Genomic DNA, 16,712 nt, shown 5'->3' on the forward strand with positions numbered 1-16,712 from the left:
TCAACCTGTTGGAGCTGAGAGCCATCAGACTAGCGCTGAAGGCTTTTCTGCCGTCTGTACGGGGAAGAAACGTCCTAATAATGACGGACAATACAGTGGCCATGCACTACCTCAACAAAAGAGGAGGCGTAGGCTCACTACCACTGTGCAGAGAGGCGATGCAGCTCTGGTTTTGGGCAATTCAGGAAGGAATCTCTCTATCGGCAATTCACCTAGCCGGAGAGAAGAACTTGACAGCGGACGCTCTGAGCAGGCAGAGCACAGTCTCTCACGAGTGGGAGATAGCTCAGGAAGTCCTTCAAGAGATCTTCGCCCTTTGGGGAACCCCTCAAGTGGATCTGTTCGCCACCAGTATCAACAGGAAGTGCGACAGATTTTGCTCAAGGGAATTTCCCCCGAGAGGAGCTCTAGGAGATGCGTTCGTAGTGGACTGGGAGTTCCCACTTCTGTACGCGTTCCCTCCGGTCCCTGTCATTCCTCAAATGATCAGGAGGTTGAGAAGGTTTCGGAAGACCATGATCCTAATTGCCCCGGATTGGGCCAGGAGAACGTGGTACCCGGACCTTCTAGACATGTCCATCTGCCCTCCAATTCGACTGCCATACAGAGAGGATCTTCTCTCGCAGAAGGAAGGTCAGGTTCTCCATCCAGCCATCAAGACCCTCAACCTTCACGCTTGGTGTCTGAAAGGTTGAGGTACAAGGATTGGGACCTTCCGGATGATGTTATGGAGGTGTTGCTTTCGGCCAAAAGGCCGGCAACTAAAACTCTATACCGCTGCCGTTGGAACAAATTTTGCAGCTGGTGCAGAGAAAAGAATATTGAACCCTTTTCTTGTGGTACACCTATGGTGTTGTCATTCTTACTTTACCTGGCTAATTCAGGCCTACAGGTTGGCACAATTAAGGGCTATCTCGCAGCGCTATCAATCTTTAAGCGCACTGCAGAGGAGCCTTCATACTTCAAAATTCCATTGGTAATACAATACCTAAAAGGATTAACTAATGTTTATCCCCCGAAACCTTTTCAAGTTCCCTTATGGGATTTAAACCTAATTTTAAACTTCCTAAAGGGTGCCCCTTTTGAACCACTACACTCTTGTTCATTGAAGCTTCTCACCCTCAAAACTGTTTTGCTAATAGCATTGACATCTGCTAGAAGGGTTAGCGAGTTGCAAGCCTTATCGTGTAAACCTCCACATACAATCTTTTACAAGGACAAAGTTGTTCTTCAGGTGAAGCCTAACTTCCTCCCGAAGGTAGTCTCGGAGTTTCACATCACTCAGAAGATTATATTACCTTCTTTCTACCCTCCTCCTCATCCGGGGAAGGAGGAAGAGAGACTGCACAGGCTGGACCCTAAGCGAGCCTTGAGCTTTTATATCAGCAGATTGGCTAAGATCAGACAAGCAGACCAACTCTTTGTAGGTTATGCAGGACATAAGTTGGGCCTTCCAATAACAAAACAAACCATCTCCAGATGGATTATTTTAGCCATTCTGGAGTGCTACAAATTGGCAGGAAAGGAGCCTCCTCAAAATCTAAGGGCTCATTCTACCAGGGGTATCGCAACATCCTCAGCCCTTCAAAGAGGGGTGCCAATTCGAGATATATGTGCGGCTGCCACATGGTCGTCCGCACATACATTTACCAAATTCTATAGCCTGGATTCCTCCTCTAGTCAAGAAACTAGATTCGGCAAGGCTGTGTTACACTCTGTCCATTCTGGAAGGGTAACATAACTTTTATTACTCCCGCCTCCAGTCACAATACCACTGCTATGGGAGTCTATCTAAGATAAGGAATACGTCGGAGGACACAATCCCTTCGAAGAACTAGTTACTCTTACCTTGTAACGTTCTTTCGATGGGATGTTCCTCCGACGTATTCCTTATCGACCCTCCCATCCATCCCCGCAGTATGACTTCCTGTGGGTTTGCAGCCTATGCTCCTTCAAGGTGATTAGTCTAATCCAAAAACATTACTGGGGACTACAAAACGGAACTGAGCAACGGACGCTGCGCGCGGCCTTTATAGGCAGGATGACGTCGACGTCGGCACGGAGGCCGTCGAGGGTCATCGACTCGGCGATCATCGACGCGCAGCGCCCTCTGGCGAAAAAATTTTCCGAGGCCAGCAAAGCTGAAGGATTTCTATCTAAGATAAGGAATACGTCGGAGGAACATCCCATCGAAAGAACGTTACAAGGTAAGAGTAACTAGTTCTTCTACAATATTCATTATGCTGGTTGCATTGTTTCATACCACGGCTATAACGAACTGGTCGGTAAATGATATGCATTAGAAATTGGCAATGATAAAATTAAATGGAACCATATGATTTGTTTGGTTGTTCTATAGATCAATCACTGATTTATATTCAAGAGAAGATTCCTCCCTGATTATATTGGTAACCTGATAGCATGCTAAGGCTCTGTTCGCTTAATGACCCAAATGCTTGGCATGCAGCCCACATCAGGTAATATGATTACGTATGGTATATGAATGCAGAATGGTCAGTCAATTGTGGGGACAGATTTATTCAACTGAATATTATAATGAACTGTTGCATACGTCATTTGCCGTTTAATTTTACCTAGTTTATGTTAACAGATTTAGAGTCTGCCCTCGCTCGAGTGGGGTTTCTACGAAGAGCTTTAATAGTGGGTAAAGAAGTAATTTTGAGGTATTGGAAACATAGGGAAACTAGTGTAGATAATTGCTTGTCAGGCATGAGCTCTCTGACTACTTTTGAAAAGTCAGAGGTTAGAAGAAGGGAAAGTGGGTACACATTTGAACAAATCTGGGTTTCATTTTTAAATTGGTATATTTGATAATGTTTCCATATAGTTGTCCATGTGTGTGTGTGTGTTTGGTAGTCTGTTGAATCTATCTTCCCATCTCACATCCCTTCCTGTAACTTGGTTTACTAATATGTATAGGGTTGTAAATTGATCTGACTATTTTGGGGTATTAGTAAGGTATTGCCTTTTTGGACTTGATATGGATTTTCTGAAGACCATGATCTGTTTCATTTGTGGATTAAAACCAAACGTTTCAGGTATACAGGTACAGTTAGATTATTATATGAATGTTTCACTTACCAAACTGTAACCTGTTTCATAAATCCATCCACTCCTTCGCAAATGCCTGAATAAATGAAAAGGCCTGTTAAAAGTTATGTTGGCTCTGTACATGTGTAATATATGTACTGTTGCTATAACATTAGCATACTGGTGAATGTTAGTATGTAAGTGACACAAAATTAAAACATGGGACAAGTTAGGTTACTGTCATATATACATATTATAATCCATCCTTTGATTGAAATCACTTGAAACATTGAAGGGGAACCCCCAAGGCGTTAGGAAAATAGCAGTCATTGCCACTACTCCACAGCAGCCATAGTAGATTTATATTGATTTTAGGAAGTGTAACCGAACTATATAATTTGCCAGTAAACCAGGCCTTCCAGCAGTCCTGTTTGCTGTTTAGGGTTTCATTCATCTGGACTGACTAGAGCCAATCTTTTTGGAGGGTGTCCCTGATAACGTCGGACTGGGAGGAGCAAAGCATAACTTTATTTTACTGGAAGCATTCTCTCCCCTACAACTCATCTTGCTTTTTAGGTCCATGGTGAGAGCCATGCTACTGAATGGTCATTATGGCAGCTGGACCTTTACTAGTGAACCTGCCTGATGGAAGGGAATTTACATAGACAATTTTAAATTCTAAACCCTAGCAGCTCAAAAAATGTTAATAGTGGTTTTCACATATTGTTTTGTATTCATTGTGGTAAAACAAAAAAAAAAAACATATGCAACCACTCTAAAATATCTGTTTCAAGTGATGTGTGGCTCTGGATAAATGACCAGCAAAATAAATTATCTCAAAATAGCAATATGTTGACTAATAACAAGAATGTACATTATCCATACATATATGATTCCTCAGTCGTCATGAGCCTTCCCACAAATAAACTAAAACAAAAAAGTTATAAAATAAAAGTGAGAGAAAACCTTTTTGGACAAATGGCCCCAGATGTGTAAAGCTGCATCTATATCTGCAAATTGTGGCCCCATGTGCGTTGCATGTTTGCTGGTTGGCTTGGTAGTGGAAGATCAGACATTTAGATTTGCAATTTCTAACCGTCTATTCGGTTTGGCTACCTACAGACATCACTGGTGATGATGTTCCAGTATTACTATATGGATCTAGCTATGCCATAATGTAGAACCGTATTGATACAATGCCTTTAGATATAATGACCATGCGCTGTGGGTTTGAACAGTCCCACTAGGACTGCACATTACTATTTTACCCCTCTTCTTCAGAAAAAAGCGAGTCCTGGCACACGGTTGGCTCACCAAAAGCAGAACCACAGTTGAAGGACCTGCTTGACACCTGCTATTCCAACACAATTTTGGAAAGTATTCCACTAACCTGAATTAGAATGTCTGCATGAACTGTCACGCCTCCTGCTGCCGGGCTCTCGAGGCTGTTACTAAGCAAGAGTGAGGGAGTCCCTTTTGCTTGGATTTCTTCTTGCTCACAACAGCTGACTTGGTATCCAAGTAACCGGGTGATGTCACAACAGCAGATCCAATGATGTTGTTTCCTCTCACTTAACTTTTAGTCTGGTCCTCATTGGTAACACAAAGACATGAAGTCAGCAAAGTGGATCTGTCATTGTTTTGCCACAATATGGTTCCTGCTTCATAAATCCATACCCTGCCTTGTCCTCCCCCCACCCCCAGCACCACTACCAGACAGCATATGACCCATGGGCAGGTTACAAATTATGTGCCATTGTGACATCAGAGGAACAAATATGTTCAGCTGTTTGTGAGCTAACTGGCTAACTGGAGGTTGATGGTATGAAATGAGCTGTAGATTTGAGGGATTGATTTTTTTTTTAAAGTACATTGCCTTTTTTTGTTGAGATATTTTGAAGTTGTTCAGATATGTTTTGTTCTGTATTCGTCTCTGGGAAAGTTTGTTTTGAGTGTTGCAAAATGGTGATCCATCTCACAAGATGAATGCTTTCCTTTGGACTAGGATCAGAATGTCTATCTTTAATGTGTCTGTCATTCTTCAGCTAATAGGCGTGTGGTGGGGTAGGATGCTGGTTTATCTGTAGGAACAACTATGGGTCCATTTGTGTTAATCATATAAGGTGCAGTTCCTTATTACACCATGATCTTTTCCATTGTTTTGATTTATGACTGGATCTGTAGAAATACTGATGCAATTAATAGAGCCACCCTTGCTGTAGATGTGGAAGCATCTAAGGCAGAGTCAAGGATCTTTTACCAGCTCTAGGCTTCACTCCACACATCATCAATGCAACCACCTCCACTGGGCCTTAGCAACGGAAATATCTCTTCAATGAGGGAGACAAGATTAATATTGTGCCAACCTAGAGTCAAGGAGCCACAATATCAGGAAAAAGCGACTGAGTAGTACTGGTGAGTAGTGCTTCTGGATCAGTGTATGGGTTTTCTGGGCTGAAGGAAGGATGAAGTGCAGGACAGTACTTGAAGATTCAGAGTCAGCTTTTCTGATTCCTGCATTTCCGAATGGTGTTTAAGGGAGGCCTCTCCTTGGTATGGAATAGTGGGAAAGGAAAGCTCCATTCTGGAATCTACCTTAAAAGAATGTATGAACAATTATTAAGACATAGGAAAAGACTTGACTAAGACTTGACTAATAAAGTCATTTAGAATGGTAATTTGGAAGGGGCCTATCTAGGACCTCACCGTGCAAAATTAAATTCATGGAGGAAGATCTGCCTTCATACAAAACCTTCTGGTGAAGAGCTACAGAGAAAATATTCAACTTTGGCCCCATAGGCCTGTATTAGCAGTCAAAGATTAGGTTTAGTTACAGAAAGCGCCCTAGCCGCTAATGCATGGAACATTGCACATAATTAAATGTGGGAATGGAAGATAGAAACATTTATAGTTGGAACCCCGACTTGACATAATTAAGGGGAAAATGTATAGTTGTGACATTGACTCTGCCTCATTAAGGTGGAAAATTGGTTTCTTGTGGCATAAAGTGCACATATTTTAAAGTTTATAAATTAAAATCTTCAAAGAGTACAATAGGTTTCAAATGTATACAAAAGGGCAACGCTGGATTAGTAGCTTCAAGACATAATTAATGAAAGCTCAAACCAGCTAGCTGACATACCTTTTATAACTTTTTCATGGGATATTAATTCTAGACCCTTCTGTCGGACACCCAGATAGCTGCAGCCAGAGATGAGGTGTGGCAGGAAGTCCATATGATTTGCAGGGCTGCTCAGATCCCCTGTTGCTCTGCCCCGGTTTAGTCTGTATAGAGAAACACAAGTCCTAAGGGCAAAATGGGACCAATATTTTAGGATGTAAATATGCATCCTAGGGGCACTGAAAGGGTTGTTATATTGTATAACCTGTCTCAGCAGGCCATATCACATTTTGCTCAGTGCTCGGACTGTATTGCTGGGCAATGCTAATGCCACTCTTCCAACTGATAGATAGATGTTGCTGTTGATTCGATCAACCCTGAGCTGGCGGGGTGACAGGGTACCTTGCGCGGCAGCCAGGGGTTTTCTCTTACAAAGATATCAAGAAGATGGTGAAGGACATTGGCATCTTCACTACCTTGCTAAAAGCTCAAAAGAGCATCGAGAGGGATTTTGGGCAGGCTTGTGAAGGCTCACTCCCTACAATGCACGCAATATCCAAGACCAAATAATGGACACACCGCGCAAGGGAATGAAACCAATAGATAAATTGCAAGTAAAACAAATGTATATAAGATAAACGCAAGCAGAGGTCTCTGCTGCCCGAGAGTGCTCTGCCAACAGATACACGGGGAGCACATTAAAAGGGAACCAAGCGTCATGAAATGACATCACACATAGGTAACAGAATCGATTGGCAGGGTACATATACTAATCCCAACTCCATATGGTATGCCTGGGTCTCATTGGTTGCCGTCTCTTTGTCAGTCACGGTGCACGTGGTCAGCTGGGCTCATCGTCGCAGTGAAGGTCAGGTCGGTGGGGGTTACATTCCTAACTATCTAAGCTACACAACAAGAACTGAGTACATACGAATAATGGCGAACAAAAAACTATTTGCATGAATAGCTCAATGGCAGGTATATTGGCATTCCGCCCCTTGCTCTCAGGTGTCCGTAAAACGTGGGGGCTCCCTTTGCAAATTTAAGAGGGACAAGTATGACTACCTCCACGAGAAAGTCTATACGTGGATGGAAAAATATGGACCATGACCACCAACTAAACCACGTGGCAACCAACCCAATAACTTCAGTAATGCCTCAAGCTCAGATTCGGACTCCCAACACGAAACAACCAATAGAGCAGGGACATCAACTGTGTTAAACGAGCACAGTACCACCTTAATAGAACCCTGCAAGCACTTCATCTGGTTTTTACACACCAGACCAAAAGAATGTGAAGGGGCAAAAGGAAACCAAAATGAAGGCCCTCTGACGAGACAGCAACAGAAGAAAACCTAGTGCTTAACATCTCAGACAGACCATTAACATTGAGCGAGGAAGAAACTGTAAAAAAGGGCTTCAGTTTCGTACCAACATATGGTACATCTCTATTTCACAGCAAGGTTGAACTTTTCTGGTTCACCAGGAAATTGAAATTGAATGCGTTCTTTGATGAATTAAATACCAACAAACAGAACCCTACAGCAAGAGATGGACCTGAGTTTAAAGAATTTAGAGCAAAGAGTCATTTTATGCCACCAATTTCAATCCCATTGGTAGAGATATTCTACAGGAAAGTCCTCAGAGACCTCGAGAAGCTTAACTTCAAGCGTCCGACCAACAAGAATTTAAAACCCCATGAGATTAATCTAATCAAGAATTTTTACAGCGCAAAGGAGATCACCATCCGCCTGGCAGACACAGGCAGGGCGCTAGTAATTATGAAAACTATAGACTATGAAGCTGAATGTCTAAGACAACTAGAAGACCGCAACATTTATGCTCCCCTTGACCGAGACCCTACTGTGACTATCAAACAGAATCTAGAAGAACTATTGAACAAGGCAGAAGATCTAAATTGGATTAATCACAACACGCATAAATTCTTACTCAAACAACACCGGAGGATTCCCAACTTTTATACGCTACCGAAAGTCCATAAAGACGCCCTGAAACCACTAGGTAGGCCCATAGTGGCTGGCATGAATAGCATTTTACAACCTCAAGGGAAATATGTGGACTTTTTTCTACAACCTCTCATTCAACAAACACACACATACATCAAGGACACGACTCACTTTCTACAACTTCTGAGGTTCACCATATTCAACAGCAGCTTCATTCTATTTACAGCTGATATCAAAAGCCTATATACATCAATACCTCATGACCTTGGGCAAGAAGCCATTGAATAGATGCTCCTTAGGACCACAGAAATTGGAGCACAGAAGGAATTCATTTTGATACTGTTGCAATTCAAATTTCTTATTCAGGTCTCAGGCACAGCAATTGCAGCCATGATGGCATCAACATATGCCAACTGCTTCATGTTCAAGTTCAAAACTGACCATGTCTGGATGCACACAGGATGGAAAACAAATATACATCTTTGGACAGATTCATAGATGATATTTTTGGGATTTGGTCCGGCACAGCTGCTGACTATGAGAGAATAGTTGAATCACACGTGTATGAACTCTGAACATGTACCATTAGCAACACTTTTGCAAATGTTTTGCAGATAAATTCAGTTTAAGTGTGAAGAAACTGTATATAAGTCTATTCCTTCCATCCGCTGATTACCCTAGTGTGACAGTCTATAGTTATGGACGCATCTTATTTTCACTCACTTTTTTGGATCCCATTATGGGTATTTCACATTAAGTCTCATAGATGAAGATAACACCAATTAACATGATTATTATGTGATGATTAGGATTGCAACCAGTAATTGACAACCCACAATTGACATCAGTTAACACCAGCGATGCACATTTCATAATGGTCTGCAACATGTGACATTAGTCCACTCATAGCATTTTCAGTCATTACCGAATATTAAACCTATTTACATCCCTGCATTAACATTAGTATGCACCACTGAGTAGTTATTTACACGGAACGTAGATCAATAGCAATATGCCCATAGTTCATGTTTGGGTCTTTTTACACCCTGCATTCCATTTTATTTATTTGGATTTGTAAAGCGCGCTAGCAGCCCGCAGGCCCTGAGGCGCTGTAAGAGAGCTAAAGGAGGCTTACTTGAGGGTTACAGTGAAGCCGCCCGTGAGATAGCTTGTTCATATTACAGGGTCACAAGTTTTAGAACATAGTATGTTACTTCACAAAATACATCAGACAAAGAGGTTCGTTTTGATTGCTTTGCGAAACGCTGAGTGAGAGTCAATGAGCCTGAGGTGTGGAGGGAGGGCATTCCACAGGGTGGGTGCGACTGAAGGGAAACTAGAGCTGCCTGCACAGGCTTTGCGTGTTCTAGGGATGGATAGCAGGTTAGAGTACTGAGATCTGGATGGTTTGTAATTAGAGGGTTTGGTGATTCTTAGGGCTAGGTAAGGAGGCGCGAGGTCGTGGAGACACTTTTGAGTCAGAGCCAGGGCTTTGAAGATGATCCTTTGCTTAACTGGAAGCCATTGGACCTGTCTCCTGAGTTCTGAGATATGTTCTTTATGCAAGAGACCCGTGGCGGCTCTGAGCGCGTTGTTTTGAACAATTTGGAGTTTGGAAACATTCTTGGCAGAGGTGCCTATGAATAGGGCATTGCAGTAGTCGATCCTTGATCCAATGATGGCCCTAGCGATGGTTAGGCAGTTTTGTTGGGAAAGGAAGGGTCGGACTGCGTTGATGAGTTTGGAGTGGTAGGCTGACGTGGAGGCTATGGCGTTAACCTGCCTGTTCATGGTCACGTCAGGTTCTAAGTAGACACCTAGGGTTTTGATGGATGGTGAGATGGGAATGGGAATGTTGTCAATGGTGAAGGAGGAGTATTGAGTGCCCGGTTTACTCAGGGTGGAGGGCGAACCCACCAGGAGAAGCTCTGTCTTTTCACTGTTCAGGCATAGCCAGTTTTCTGCCATCCAAGATTGGATTGCTGAGTAGACAGAGTTCAGGGTATTCTGGTCGGACAGGTAGTCTCCCGAGAGGGGGATCAGAACCTGGGTGTCATCTGCATAGTTCCTGTATGAGATGCCCAGGGAGTCCAGGATTTGAAACAGGGGCCTTGTGAAGAGGTTGTAGAGGGTGGGGGCCATGCAAGAACCTTGCGGAACCCTGCATTTGATAGTACTCGGGTCAGCGCAGGAGGAGTCAGAAAATACTTTCATAGCTCTGTCTTTTAGAAATGAGGCTATCCATTTGCAGGCCTTGTCAGAGAAGTTAGCCACAGAGGATAAGTGTTGGCATAGGATTTTGTGATCGACCAAGTCAAAGGCGGCTGAAAGGTCAAGGAGTAGGAGGAGCGCAGGTTTGCCGGTGTCTCTGATGTCATCGATTTGGTTTTTGAGGTCAAGGAGGGCCGTTTCGGTCCCATGACGAGGCCTGAACCCTGATTGTCTGAGTCCAAGGATGTGGTTGTCCTCTAGGAATTTCTGAATTTGCAGGTAGGCTGCTTTATCCAGTATTTTCAGTAGAAAGGGTACAGTGGTAATGGGCCTATAATTGCCTGAGCAGGAGGGGGTCAAGGGAGGGCTTCTTGAGGAGCAGACAAACCCATGCTTCCTTTAGTCCCACTGGGACGGAGCCGGTACGAAAGGAGGCATTCATGAATGCTGTGATGATCGGGGCTAAGAATGGGGCACAGTCCTTGATGACTTGTGCTGGGCAGACATCACCTTTGCAGTTGGAGGGTTTGATGGTTTGGAGGAGTGAGATGACCTCTGATTCACTCATATCTTTGAAGTTGTATAAAGGGGATGAATTGGCATCGCAGTTTTCAGAACTGATCATCAGTTTGGTGATCTCCTTTTGGTGGGCAAGGATTTTGGCCTGTAGGGTCTCAAGTTTTTTTAGCATGGCAGATTGAATGGAGTTGCACCAAGATTCGTCCTTCACAATTGATGAGGGTGGGGCAGAAGAGGTCTCTAGTTCTCTGAATATGGCAAAGATTTCGCGGCTACCAGATTTAGCATTGGTAATCCTTGTATTGTAAGATGTGGCTTTGGCGTTGGTGATGGCGGTTTTGTAGAGCTTAGAGATTGTTTTAAAGGCGGTTCTGGTGGCTACAGTCGGGTTATTGACCCATGTAATGAGGGCATTTCTTTTTTGGCCACGCAACTGTAAGAGGTCTTGGGTGAACCACGCATTACAGTGCTTGTTATTTTTTGCTTTTTTGAGGGAGAGAGGTGCTACCAGGTCGACGGCCTGGGATAAAGTTGTTGGCAAGAACTTCAGGGTTGTTAGAGAAGGGTGGTAGCAAAGTGGGTACCTTGAGATGTAGAGCTAAATTGTTGTGGGTGAGGAGTTTCAAACTGCGTGAGAGAGCAGCTGGGAGGGGGATGGAGGGTGGTTGAGGGACCTTAGGGGTGGTAATGTTGAAGGTGATGCAGTGGTGATCAGACCAGGGTAGTGGCGAGATCAGTGGGTGGCTGAGTGAGCAGTTGTGGTGTGAAACCCAGTCCAGGGTGCGGCCCTTTGTGTGGGTAGGGCTAGAGATGGTTTGTGAGAACCCAATGGTGGCCTGGGCTTTATTGAGGGCTGAGGCATGTGTGTCTTTGGGGTCATTAGGTCCAAGGTTGAAGTTCCCCAGGAGCAGGATTTTGGAGGATTTATTGAGGTTATCAGAGAAGGAGGGTATGTGGGCTTCTTTGAGGTCACTAGAGGGGCCAGGAGGTCGATAGATGAGGTGAATGGCGATGGTGCAGTTGTGGGAGTGCTTAGGTTTGAGTAGAAGGTAGTCCGAGCTCTGATCGAGGTCCTTTTGGATTGTCCTGATTGAGAGTGAGTCTTTGGCAATGACGGCTACCCCCCCCCCACTTCTGTGCGAGGAGCGGTCACGTCTATAGATAGTGTATCCAGCGGGGATAGCTAGGGCAAGGGCGGGTCCAGATGCATCAGTCAACCAAGTTTCACTGAGGAATAGGAGGTCGAGGTTGTTGTTGCTGATTAGGTCATGTACATCCAAGGCGTGTGTGGGCAGAGACCTGGAGTTGATGAGGACACACTTAAGATGGGCTTGAGGTGGGGTGGAGGTGACATGGCTAGGCAAGACTGGTGACGGGGCAGTGGTGTGAATGGGAGCTGTGGGCATATGAGGGTATAGGTTCCCATTTGTAGTGCTGCTGGCAGTGGAGCGAGGTAACATCACATTAGGTAGCATGGGCAAGGTAGCAGTGGGGCATGGCAACATCACATTAGGTAGTACAGGCATGGAAGCAGTGGAGCATGGCAAAATCACATTAGGTAGTAAAGGCATGGTGGCAGTGGAGCATGGCAACATTACATTTGGTAGCATAGTGTCAATGGGCATAGTGTCAATGGGGCAGGGTAGCAGCACTGAAAGCATCAGAATTGGTGTTGTGTTTTGAATTTCACCTTACTCCATGAAAGGCCCAGGCGTTCCTGACTGCGCGCTGCGGGCAGTTGTAGCATTGCTCAGTGCAATGATTTTGCTGGTGGGCGGGACTGTGTTATTGCTGCACCCGGGGACCGGAGCGAACGCACGCCGAGGAGTGCAAAATGGAGAGCTTTACAGGTGAATGTTTCTTTGAGGTAGTGGTTGCCAGAGGTATCAGATGAGTTGGGGGGCTGGCACTGATGGTGCACCTGCAAGATCGTTGGGGAAATGAGCGTGGTGGTGCAGTGGGAGCCTTGTCCTCGGGCGTAGGAGCCGCATGGGGGGGAACATCAATGCGTCTACCCAGTCTTCTGGTTTCCAGTTCGCCCAGATTCCTTTCCCATCTCTCTTTTCACTTAGTAAGTTCCTTAGTTCTGAATGAGTTAAGGGCTTGGTAAAGGGTGGAGGTGACTTTGGAGGGGTTATGTTGCGGGAGAATGTTGGTCTCCAGGTGGGAGCAAGGAGGTATAGTGATTGTGTCTCGGAACTGGGTGCGTATGGCATGAGCAAACTGTGCATGTCGATACCAGTCCATAGGTGTCGGACCAAATTTGTCGTTCAGGGTTTCAAACTCTAGTAGTCGTACCTCTTGGATTATGTGTGCCAATGTGGTTATCCCTTTTTTCCCAGCTCTCGAAACAGTCCATTCTCTGCATTTTCTGGGAGGTGTGTGTTGTACCATATGGGTTGAGCTAGTGTTTTGCTCCCCAGCCAATATGTTTGTGTGCTTCTCTCGAAGCATAGCGGATATGAAGTGACATTCTTGGCATTTTCGATATTCGATTGTTGTCGGCGTACAGGGCCTGGAGGGGTGGTGCGGGGTGCATAGCCTCTGTCTCAATGCAGATATGTGGTAGCGTGGCTTCGGCTTCGGCATGCATCCATTCGTTTACCACCCGTCTGTGTTGCTAAATAGTGTGTGCGTATACATGGTAGCCCAATGCCTCCCTCCCACACTGAGCGTTGGAGTGTTGTGAGAGCGATTCTGGATTGCCCCCCCCCCCCCACAAAGCAGTGTTTGTAAGTTTTTGTCTATAAGTGCAAAGGTTTCGTGGGGGATGGGGAGTGGAGCATTTTGTAGGATGTATAGGAGTCTTGAGAGTATCATCATCTTAAACAAGGCTGCCCTGCCCATTAGTGATAGGAGGGAGAGATTGCCAGTGGGAGACGTCCTTGTTAAATCTGTCTAGTACAGGTTGTAAATATAGCTGGAAGAAGCTATCTAGGGTTGGGCCGATGCGTATGCCTAGGTATGTGAACTCTCGAATCGAGACGTGGTAGGGGCAAGTCTCGGGAATCACAGCGTCACCTCCCTGAATCAGGAAGTAAATGGTTTTTTGATCGTTTACCTTCAGGCAGGAAAAGTCTTGGTATTCCTTGAGAGTATGGGACACAATCGGACAGGAGGTCGCAGGGTTGCTAAGATATATGAGGAGGTCGTCTGCATATAACGAGAGACGGTCTTCTCCTACCCCCTGGCCAGGTGAATGCAGGCCAGTTTTTATCCGCTTGGAGTTTCATTGCCAGTGGCTCGATAGCTAGCAGGAAAAGGAGGGGGGAGAAGGGGCAGCCTTGCCTGGTTCCGCGACTCAATGGAAACAGTCTGGAAGACTTGCCGTTCACTCTCACAGTTGCCTCTGGGGATGCGTAGAGGAGTTTAACCCAGGAGATGAAGTCTCGCCCAAAGAATATCCGGGCCATGATTTCTCACAGGGCCTCCCACCCGACAGAGTCAAATGCTTTTTTAAAGTCGACTGCTAGCAGGGCTAGTGGGATCGGTATCTCTGGGGCCCTGTCGAGAGCAAGTTGGACTCTGCGTAGATTCATGCGGGCGGACCTGTTGGGCATGAACCCACACGGATCTGGGTGGACGAGGGACTAAATCACTTTGAGCAGTCTATTAGCCAGTACCCGGGCAAGGACTTCGGCCTCTCCGTTGATCAGCGAGATGGGTCGATAAGAGGCACAGTCTTCTGGAGGTTTTTATTTAGGAGCGCCATTTGATATTAAAACATAATAAGGCGGTGTAACATTTTTAATATCAATTTTAAAGAATCTTGCTGCTATTTGTTTAATTTTGTTATTTTAGTACCCTAGACAACGTGATAGCCTGTAAATTGCCTTTTACCATTTGAATCAGCTATATTGCGATTTAAACAGGATTAGCTCCCTGCACGTGCTGTTTTGGGAAGTATACTACACTTCCCAGCAGCCTTGTAGTTTCAGCTGCTATTTTACTTTAAACCCAGCGCGAAGGAGTCAAGCCGGTCTGTGCCGGTCCGCGGCCAGACGTGCCGCCGTTTCGGGACCTGGTCGAGGCATAGAGCAACATGGGAATCCTGGAAGTCCTGGCAGCTATAGAGGCAGCCAGAAATATCTTCTGTAGCGTTGAGTCTGCTCCACTCCCCACCATTTCCATAAGTCTGCTTCCTCCGCCTTCCAATGCCCATGTTATTGGCTCACCATGTCTGCAAGCCCCCCTGCCTTTCAGTCCAGACTGCTCTCTCTCTGAGTCCATCTTTCGGATCATCCACGGAACCCCTTTTAGAGTCTGAAACCCCACCGCCACAGTCAGGTATTTCGATGAATAGTAATAATGATGTATGCTATACCACCCTCCAACCTGTTGGTTCTCTGACCTGTATGTTGCTTAACACCAGATCTTTGGTTAGGCACGCACATGAAGTATCCGCCTACATCGAAGAAAAAAAACTTGATGTCTGTGCCATCACGGAAACGTGGGGCTCTGCTGCTGCCGGCCCCTCACTACATCTAGCCATTCCAGCTGGGTACTGCATGCTCAGACAGGACAGAGAGTCAGGGAGGGGTGGGGGTGTAGCCTACAAACTAAAAAAATCCTTATCAGCCTGGAAGATCAAGGGATACCTTATGGAAGGAATAGAATTTCTTCACATAAAAATTGGTATGAATCCCAAAACAAAAGTTAACTTTATTCTGATCTATCGCCCACCCTCCTGTTCAGGCAACCTTTCTCTGGCGCTCTCCAGCTATCTCCTTCCTCTATTGAAACCTAACGCCTGATTCATAGTGCTGGGTGACTTCAATCATTGGCTGGGACATACTGATGACCATATTGCATCTGAACTTGCTCAATCCTTTGCAGATCTGGGTTTTAAACAAATGGTTCAAGCTCCTACCCACAACCTGGGTCATACCCTGGATTGGGTATCTGCCATTAATAGCCCATATCACGACGTGATGGTAGCACCCTGCCCTTAGTCAGACCATGCATTTGTCCACATTTCGACTACAGTACCCTACAGAATCTGGTGGTCAATTCCCTTGCGCCTCACAAAAACAACAAAAAACCTGCAGAAACTAAAAGAACTAACTCATGGTTCTCCCCTGAACTCCAAACCCTTAAAGCTGCTTCCCTCAAGCTATTTTGTGTCTGGAAATCAAATAAATCTCAGTCGGCATTATCTGACTATAAAAAAGCATCCAACACCTACAAAATAGCTATAATGGAAGCTAAGAAATCGCATCTGGATGCCAGAATTTCGCATGCATCGTCTAACTCCAGGGAATTGTTTAAGACTTTAAAAGAACAAGAGGTTTCTCCAGAACCAGTAGCCTCCACGATTATCAAAGATGATAATTGGTGTTCGGATATCCAGAATGCCATGTCAAAGAAATTAGACGGAATCCGGGAAGGCATAGCTACTAAAAAGAGTGCCTTCGACACCCAGAGTGATGGCAGTAAATTCATTAGGAATCCAGATATTCCCATTTTCGACTTTACTCCCATTTCCGAGGAAGAATTAGCCTCCAATATCACCAAACTTAAAGCCACCAACTGCACAGGGGACTCCTCTGCTTCCACTATTATCAAAGCCTGCCCTCCCTCATTGGTGCATGCCATATGCAAATTTGTCAACTCTTCACTTCTCAATGGCGTTGTTCCAGATGAGATGAAGCAAGAATGTGTCACACCCCTCTTAAAAAAGTCCAACCTGGATCAGAATGTCCCACCAACTACAGGCCAATAACCAACACCCCCTTTCTGTTAAAAATATTGGACCGGGTTGCATACTCTCAAATTGCTCAACATCTCAATTTGTACCCTATCCTCAACCCCTTTCAATAGGGTTTCAGACAAGGTTTTGGCAC

The 16,712-nt window shown here is 45.1% G+C and overlaps 2 protein-coding genes across 4 annotated transcripts in view; one reads left to right on the plus strand and one right to left on the minus strand.

Annotated features, from left to right (window-relative positions):
• LOC138472367 (ropporin-1-like) overlaps nt 1–4,776 on the minus strand; it is a 430,658-nt gene extending 425,882 nt beyond the window's left edge. Inside the window, exons 1-2 of one of the 2 annotated variants that reach the window (XM_069610503.1) lie at nt 4,442–4,776; nt 3,103–3,148 (exon numbers count right to left, since the gene is read on the minus strand). The gene's annotated coding sequence lies outside the window, so the exon portion shown is untranslated. The remainder of the gene's footprint in view (nt 1–3,102; nt 3,149–4,441) is intronic. The other variant, XM_069610504.1, reaches the window with a different exon arrangement.
• Nucleotides 1–16,712, plus strand: part of LRRC20 (leucine rich repeat containing 20) — a 2,045,340-nt gene that overhangs the window by 1,305,833 nt on the left and 722,795 nt on the right. The window lies entirely within an intron of this gene.

Source organism: Ambystoma mexicanum, chromosome 8 (assembly GCF_040938575.1).
Source record: "Ambystoma mexicanum isolate Mex_15411 chromosome 8, UKY_AmexF1_1, whole genome shotgun sequence".
In the NCBI taxonomy this organism is placed as follows: domain Eukaryota; kingdom Metazoa; phylum Chordata; class Amphibia; order Caudata; family Ambystomatidae; genus Ambystoma; species Ambystoma mexicanum.